Here is a 9,561-nt window from a genome sequence, read left to right on the forward strand (position 1 = left end):
ATTTTTGAGGGACACAAACAATCAGGCCATAGCAGGGCTGTTACATAGCTTCAGTGAATATTATTATATATGTCTCTTGATGCACACGTACATGCTTTTCTGTTTGGTATGTATTCAGAAGCAGAATTGGTCCCCTCCCTTTTATTTTACTATACTTTTGTATCTCCATGCTTTCTTCTAGGTATGTTCTTCTGAAATATATTTCAGTTCACTAATTCTTCTACTGTATCTAATCTTTGTTTAATCCAATCACTAATTTTTATTCTCAATTATTACTTTTTTTAGCTTTATAATTTATATTTAAAAAATCTGAGTTCTCATGTCTGTGTTCTCAGTTTAAATTTTTAATCCTTTCCCTTATCTCCCAGAAACTAGTAAATATAGTTATTTTTAAATTGATGTCTAAAAATTTTGACATCTGGAGTCTTGTAGTTCTATTTCTATGCTTTGTTGTTGCTTCTGTTTCTTGTTCAAGTCGCCTTATTTGGACCAACTTTCATGCATCCCAGATACTATCTTAAAACTTTTTTTTTTTAAAGAAATGTGGCTGAGTGCGTTGGCTCATGCCTGTAATCCCAGCACGTTAGAAGGCCAAGGTGGGTGGACCACTTGAGGCCAGGAGTGAGATCAGCCTGGCCAACATGGCAAAACCCCGTCTCCACTAAAAATACAAAAATAAGCTGGGTGTGGTGGCACACACCTATAATCCCAGATACTTGGGAGGCTGAAGCAGGAGAATAGCTTGAACACTGGAGGTGGAGGTTGCAGTGAGCCAAGATTATGCCACTGCACTCCAGCCTGGGTGACAGAGTGAGACTCTGTCTCAAGAAAAAAATTAAAAAAAAGAGAAATAATGTGAAACTTGAGGTAATGTTACTTTCCTTTCTGGAGTATTTTCTGTTGCTTCTTCCAGGCACCTGGGAACACTAGCGATCTGAGATCATCATAATCCAGTATTAGGATTGAAATTTTCTGGGTCACCAAAGTGACTCTGCTGAGCTGCAATCTTTGTGAAAGCTGTTATACTTCCAGTTCATCCCATGAATCCTAGGTGCAATTCTCTAGGGTTCCACCTCAAAGTGTAGGAATATTACTGAGCCTTTACCCTGGACTGGTCTTACTAAATCACTTCAGCTGTCTGAAATAGTGCATTAAATCTAGAGATTATTTTAGGTGTACCCATTTTTACACATCTAATAAAATAATATTCGTCCTTTTCTAGTTTTTTAAAGAATCCATTCATATGCATATTTCTTAAGTTAATGCTGATGAAAATTAAAAGAAACTTGGTACCCATTTTACATGTAATCCTCCTCCTCCAAGTCAGACTTTGAAGGTTGATAGCACTATCAGGTATTTCAGCAAGGTAGAACCACCTACCTGATCTTATGAGAAGAGTCTTCTGCTGCTGCTGTCAAAGGAAATTCAGTAGAATTTGGAGATTCAGAGTATTCATATTCTTATGAATTCCCCAAAGTGTCTCAATTTCTAGATGTAACATTCAATAATTTTCACAATTCATACATCACAGGCATCAACCAATTAGAATGGACACCTGATCAGTTCGTATGTATGCTCACCACCATTAAGTCTTCTGTCAAATGTCACCCTAATTTAAATTTTTAAAAATTGTGTATATTTATGAAGTACAATGTATTGTTTTCATATGTTTGCATTGTGGGATGATTATATCAAGCTAATTAACATGCATCACCTCATATACTTACATTTTTGTAGTGGAAACATTTAAAATTTTTTTTAGCACTTGAAATGTACAACACATTATTGATTATTGTTAATAATCCTGTGCAATAGTTCTGGAAAACTTATTCCTCCTGTCTAATTAAAACTTTGTACCCTTTGGTCAACATCTCCCCATTCTCCACTCCCTTCTTCTCACCTTATAACCCCAGCCTGTGATAAGTACCATTCTACTTTTTACTTCTATAAGTTAGACTTTTTAAGGAAAAAGTAAAATAAATTAAAAGTGAAATAAGCCAGACACACAAAGACAAATGCCACATGACCTCACTTATATTTGAAATAAAAAAAATGCTACCCTCTTAAAAGAATATTATGGCTACTTCATTTAAAATTTTACCGTAGGCTGGGCACAGTGGATCATGCCTATAATCCTGGCAATTTGGGAGGCTGAGGTGGGCGGATCACCTGAGGTCAGGAGTTTGAGACTAGCCTGGCCAACAGGACGAAACCCTGTCTCTACTAAAAATACAAAAAAAAAAAAAAAAAAGCTAGGTGTGGTGGTGGGGTGCCTGTAATCCCAGCTACTTGGGAGGCTGAGGCAGGAGAATTGCTTGAACCCAGGAGGCGGAAGTTGCAGTGAGCCGAGATTGCACCACCGCATTCCAGCCTGGGCGACATGCAAGACTCCATCTCAAAAAATAAAATAAAATAAAATTTCATCATGCTCCAGATCCTGGAACACCTTATGCCTCTTATTTTACTTTAATAGGAATATCAACTTATAACATATCATTTGTCTAAAAATTATATTTATTTTTATTGTCTCTATCTTCCATTATAACATAAGCTCTATGTAGGGCAGGGATTTTTACTTGTCTTGTTCACTGTAATATTTTCTTAATAAATATTTGTTGAATGATACCAAATACTGCCTCAGTTAGCCTTTATTTACATGAAACAGATCCATTCCAGCTATTTTAAGCAGAATTGGTTTGATGTAGGGAACTAGGTTCTTACAAAATTCTTGGCTACAAAAGTGCACTCTAGGCTAGGCTTCAAGAAAGGACTCTCTAATCAACACTGTCAAACTAGTCCATCAGGATTACTGCTAACTCTGCTACATTTAGGAAGGTGATGAGTGACAGCAGTGAGGAGGCCACCACTGGAATTTTAAAGTTGACTTGAAGACCACATCTAAAATCTAGAAATAAGGAATTCACTGCCATTCCTATAACTATCTCTCAACACTCAACAGTCACAATAGTGACTAGACATTGGAATGTTGCTGCAGCAAAACCCAAGGTTTCCAAATCTTGCTTTTGGCGACTAGCAATGGCCAAAGTGGCAAGATATCTCTACCTCACTTGTATTTTTCTAACTTGTGTCTGGAATCCTCGATTTTTTAGTGTTCTAGTAACTGTATTATAGGCAGGCACACTATAAGGACGTAGGAATGGATGCCATGTGTCATTTCACTGTATCTACTACCTCGATTGTATAAAGTAGGGTGTATGTATCTTACATTTCATCATCTGCCAAGGACTCTTATTCCAACATCACAAATCCCTTGCAAAAAAAGGGGAAACTTATTATGCAAAGCTAGTATAGTTAAACAATGCCTTCTATCCACTAAATTGCTTTGTAAAACATTGGAAAATTCCTTATGGAAAGATGTCCTTCTTGATCTGTCTGTTGTGGAATCATGGTTGAAACTAGTTGACAGTAATGATACTTCCCCCACCTGGTTATGAAAGTGACTATTTGTTAGGAGAGGCATACTAAGAGGGGAGGGGAGTGAGATAAGTCTGCCTTGTGGAGACATTTTATCATTAGCATTGTTTAGAAATGCTGACACACAGTGATAATAAAAAGCAAACCAACTTTTAGTCAGCTTATTTAGGTTCTCTACAGAAAGTATACCCTTTAGTATCTGTACCCAGGGCAGTTACTCTACTGCCCCACCCTTGATACAGCACTATTTGTTAGTATTGTTAGGGTTATTATTTCTTTTTTTTATGTGATAGGCACCATTCTAAATATCCTATGTATATTAACTTACTAATTCTTTTTTTGTTGTTGTTGTTATTGGAAAATTCTTTTTTTTTTATTATACTTTAAGTTTTAGGGTACATGTGCACAACGTGCAGGTTAGTTACATATGTATACATGGGCCATGTTGGAGTGCTGCACCCAGTAACTCATCATTTAACATTCGGTATATCTCCTAATGCTATCCCTCCCCCCTCCCCCCACCCCACAAACAGGCCCCAGTGTGTGATGTTCCCCTTCCTGTGTCCATGTGTTCTCATTGTTCAATTCCCACCTATGAGTGAGAACATGCAGTGTTTGGTTTTTTGTCCTTGCAATAGTTTGCTGAGAATGATGGTTTCCAGCTTCAGCCATGTCCCTACAAAGGACATGAACTCATCATTTTTTATGGCTGCATAGTATTCCATGGTGTATATGTGCCACATTTTCTTAATCCAGTCTATCATTGTTGGACATTTGGGTTGGTTCCAAGTCTTTGCTATTGTGAATAGTGCCACAATAAACATACGTGTGCATGTGCCTTTATATTAGAATGATTTATAAACCTTTGGGTATATACCCAGTAATGGGATGGCTGGGTCAAATGGTATTTCTAGTTCTAGATCCCTGAGGAATTGCCACACTGACTTCCACTATGGTTGAAATAGTTTACAGTCCCACCAACAGTGTAAAAGTGTTCCTATTTCTCCACATCCTCTCCAGCATCTGTTGTTTCCTGACTTTTTAATGATGGCCATTCTAACTGGTGTGAGACGGTATCTCATTGTGGTTTTGATTTGCATTTCTCTGATGGCCAGTGATGATGAGCATTTTTGCATGTGTCTTTTGGCTGCATAAATGTCTTCTTTTGAGAAGTGTCTGTTCATATCCTTCGTCCACTTGTTGATGGGGTTGTTTTTTTCTTGTAAATTTGTTTGAGTTCATTGTAGATTCTGGATACTAGCCCTTTGTCAGATGAGTAGATTGCAAAAATTTTCTCCCATTTTGTAGGTTGCCTGTTCACTCTGATGGTAGTTTCTTTTGCTGTGCAGAAGCTCTTTAGTTTAATTGGATCCCATTTGTCAATTTTGGCTTTTGTTGCCATTGCTTTTGGTGTTTTAGACATGAAGTCCTTGCCCATGCCTATGTCCTGAATGGTATTGCCTAGGTTTTCTTCTAGGGTTTCTATGGTTTTAGGTCTAACATTTAAGCCTTTAATCCATCTTGAATTAATTTTTGTATAAGGTGTAAGGAAGGAATCCAGTTTTGGCTTTCTACATATGGCTAGCCAGTTTTCCCAGCACCATTTATTAAATAGGGAATCGTTTCCCCATTGCTTGTTTTTGTCAGGTTTGTCAAAGATCAGATGGTTGTAGATATGTGGCATTATTTCTAAGGTCTCTGTTCTGCTCCATTGGTCTATATGTCTGTTTTGGTACCAGTGCCATACTGTTTTGGTTACTGTAGCCTTGTAGTATAGTTTGAAGTCAGGTAGCGTGATGCCTCCAGCTTTGTTCTTTTGGCTTAGGATTGACTTGGTGATGCGGGCTCTTTTTTGGTTCCATATGAACTTTAAAGTATTTTTTTCCAATTCTGTGAAGAAAGTCATTGGTAGCTTGATGGGGATGGCATTGAATCTATAAATTACCTTGGGCAGTATGGCCATTTTTTGTAATATGAGATTTTCATCTTATTCTCTATATAAATCCATGAAAGTAAATTTTTAAAAAAGAAAATCTTCACATCGCTTGTAAGTTGTATTCCTAGGTATTTTATTCTCTTTGTAGCAATTGTGAATGGGAGTTCACTCATGATTTGGTTCTCTGTTTGTCTGTTATTGGTGTATACGAATGCTTGTGATTTTTGCACATTGATTTTGTATCCTGAGACTTTGCTGAAGTTGCTTATCAGCTTAAGGAGATTTTTTGGGCTGAGACGATGGGGTTTTCTAAATATACAATCATGTCATCTGCAAACAGAGACAATTTGACTTCCTCTTTTCCTATTTGAAAACTCTTTATTTCTTTCTCTTGCCTGATTGCCCTGGCCGGAACTTCCAATACTATGTTGAATAGGAGTGGTGAGAGAGGGTATCCTTGTCTTGTTCCGGTTTTCAAAGAGAATGCTTTCATTTTTTGCCCATTCAGTATGGTATTGGCTGTGGGTTTGTCATAAATAGCTCTTATTATTTTGAGATACATTCCATCAATACCTCATTTATTGAGAGTTTTTAGCATGAAGGGGTGTTGAATTTTGGCGAAGGCCTTTTCTGCATCTATTGAAATAATCATGTGGTTTTTGTCATTGATTCTGTTTATGTGATGGATTACGTTTATTAATTTGCATATGTTGAACCAGACTTGCATCCCAGGGATGAAGCCGACTTGATCGTGGTAGATGAGCTTTTTGATGTGCTGCTGGATTCGGTTTGCCAGTATTTTATTGAGGATTTTTGCATTGATATTCATCAGTGATATTGGCCTGAAATTTTCTTTTTTTATTGTGCCTGTGCCAGGTTTTGGTATCAGGATGATGCTGGCCTCATAAAATGAGTTAGGGAGGATTCCCTCTTTTTCTATTGTTTGGAATAGTTTCAGAAGGAAAGGTACCAGCTCCTCTTTGTACCTCTGGTAGAATTCCGCTGTGAATCTATCTGGCCCTGGACTTGTTTTGGTTGGTAGGCTATTAATTGCTGCCTCAACTTCAGAACTTATTATTGGTTTATTCAGGGATTTGACTTCTTCAGTGGTCATTAGAGGAATGCAGATCAAAACCACAATGAGATACCATCTCACACGAGTTAGAATGGTGATCATTAAAAAGTCAGGAAACAACAGATGCTAGAGAAGATGTGGAGAAATAGGAACGCTTTTACACTGTTGGTGGGCGTGTAAATTAGTTCGACCATTATGGAAGACTGTGTGGTGATTCCTCAAGGATCTAGAACTAGAAATACCATTTGACCCAGCAATCCCATTACTGAGTATATACCCAAAAGATTATAAATCATTCTAATATAAAGACACATGCACACCTATGTTTATTGCAGCACTGTTCACAATAGCAAAGACTTGGAACCAACCCAAATGCCAATCAACCATAGACTGGGTAAAGAAAATGTGGCATATATACACCATGGAATACTGTGCAGCCATGAAAAAGGATGAGTTCATGTCCTTTGCAGGGACATGGATGAAGCTGGCAAACTAACACAAGAACAGAAAACCAAACACCACATGTTCTCACTCATAAGCGGGAGTTGAACTATGAGAAGACATGGACACAGGGAGGGGAACATCACACACCGGGGCCTGTCAGGGGATGTGGGCCTAGGGGAGGGGCAGCATTAAGAGAAATACCTATTGTAGTTGACAGGCTGATGGGTGCAGCAAACCACCATGGTACATGTGTACCTATGTAACAATCCTGCACATTCTGCACATGTGCTCCAGAACTTAAAGTATAATTTTTAAAAAAAGAAGAAAACCTGTGTAAATTTAGAAGACTGATGTTAAAAGAATAGATGTAGAACAGTGAATCTCAACTATAGCTGTACATTAGTGAAAGCTGGGGATCTTTTAAAAAATGTTGACCTCTCAGCACTCTCATCACTTATTCTAATTTATAATTGGTCTGGAATAAGGCATAAGCCTGGATATTTTCTTTTTAAAGCTTCCCTCAGGATGCTAATGTGCAGCCAGTATTGGGAACCGTTGCTGAAGACTGATTTCAAACTAGTACAGCACATATGAGCTGTATTTTAAGTTTTAAGCGTGGATGGTTGTAGATAGGGCTAGCGGAACATTGTGCTAGTGTGCATTAAGTGACCAAAACTTCCTAGAGGAAGCAGCCTTTATACATGGAATAGGTTAGAGCAGCAAGAGAGATCGTTAACATGGGCAGTTTCAATGAAGGTTTGCAACTGGATGGCTATGGGAAAGCAAATTTAATTGGAAGGGAAGGAGTTAACTAGGAAAGGGTGGCAACAATTTGGGAGGGATTTGGAAGTCCCTGAATTATGGGAAGATTATCAGGTTATGTGTCAATAATCAAGGCAATGGACTCAACTAAACTATTAGTACTCTCAGGAGCTAACTCCCATCTAGAGCTCTTTCTAAAGTTGAGTGTCAGGGCCAGACATGTATTTAGGTCAGTGATACTCAACCTTGGATATACTTTAGGATTACATGGGGAGCAGTAAAAAAAAATCCTAATACCCACACCCCAAACCTCATAGATTCAAAATTAATCAGTCTGGACTGTGGTCCAGGGAATTGATGTTTTCTGTTTTTGTTTTATTTCATTTAAAAAATATCTACAGGAGGTTACAATCCACAAATACGGTTGAGCACAACTGACCTAGGTGGATCACAAAGACCTACAAGGATTTTCTTCACCAAATAAAACAGCTTTTCTATGTGTTTTTCACAATATTGTCCTCCTTTCCTGCAACGTGAGGTTTTATGAGCATCAGACTTCCCTGACAATCCTACCCCGACCCTAACTCGACAGTCTTTTATGCTAGTGTCATACCCTCCTTAGCATTTATCATGATTTGACATGGATAAATACATCATAACCTACCTACTTCTCTCCATCTCCACTGCTACCACTCTAGTCTCAGCTACCACTACCTCCTAGTTGGATTGCTGCTCCTGCCCTTTCTCCTTTTACTGTCTATGTCAACACAGCCACTGAGTGGCTTTAAAAATGTATGTCAGATCATGTCACTGCTCTGCTTAAAACTCGCCAATGGCTTCTCATATCATTCAGAGTAAGGGCCAAGTACTTTTTATGACCCACAAGGTCCTTTATGATCTGACTCTTCCCCTTGCCTCTCTGAGATTCTATTTCTGTGCCCCTCACTAACACAGTTCTGGCCACACTGGCTTCCTTGTTTTTATACATCAGATACACTCCCACCTGAGAGCCTTTGCATTTGCTGTCTTCTCTGCCTGGGATGTTCTTTCCTGAAATATCCATATGTATCATTCCATCTCTTCCTATTGGTCTTTTGTTAATTCATGCCTTAATGGTGAAGCCTACATTGATTTCCGTATTTAAAATTGCAAATCTTATGGGCCAAAGACCTTAATAGACATGCCACCAAAGAAGACATACAGATGGCGAATAAACATGAAAAGATGTGCCACATCATACATCATCAGAGTAAGTCAAATTAAAATAGTAATGAGATGCCACTACTACACTACCTATTAGAATGGCCAAAATCCAGAACACTGACAACACCAAATGCTGACAAGAATATGGAAAAACAGCAACTCTCATTCATTGCTTGTAGGAATGCAAAATGATACAGCCACTTTGGGAGAAAATTAAACATACTTTTACCATACAATTCAGTAATTGCACTCCTTGGTATTTACGCAAAGGAACTGAAAACCTATGTCCGCACAAAAACCTGCACACAGATGGTTATAGAAGCTATATTCATGATTTCTATAACTTGGAAGAAACCAAGATGTCCTTCAGTAGGTAAAGAGGTAAAGTGTGGTACATCCACATGATGGCATATTATTCAGTGCTAAAAAGAAATGAGCTGTCAAGCCATGAAAGGACAGGGAGAAACCTTAAGTGCGTATTACTAAATGAAGGAAGCCAATCTGAAAAGGCTACATACTGCATAATTCCAACTACAGTCAGCCCTCGATATCCACAGGCTTAGCATCTCTTGATTCAACCAACTATGGATGGAAATATTCAGAAAAATAAAACAATAAAAAGAACAATACAACAATAAAAATAACACAAATGTAAAATCAATACAGTATAACAACTATTTACATAGTATTTACATTGTATTAGCTA

The sequence above is a fragment of the Hylobates moloch genome, unplaced genomic scaffold, assembly GCF_009828535.3.
Source record: "Hylobates moloch isolate HMO894 unplaced genomic scaffold, HMol_V3 SCAFFOLD_7, whole genome shotgun sequence".
NCBI classification, from domain to species: Eukaryota; Metazoa; Chordata; class Mammalia; order Primates; family Hylobatidae; genus Hylobates; species Hylobates moloch.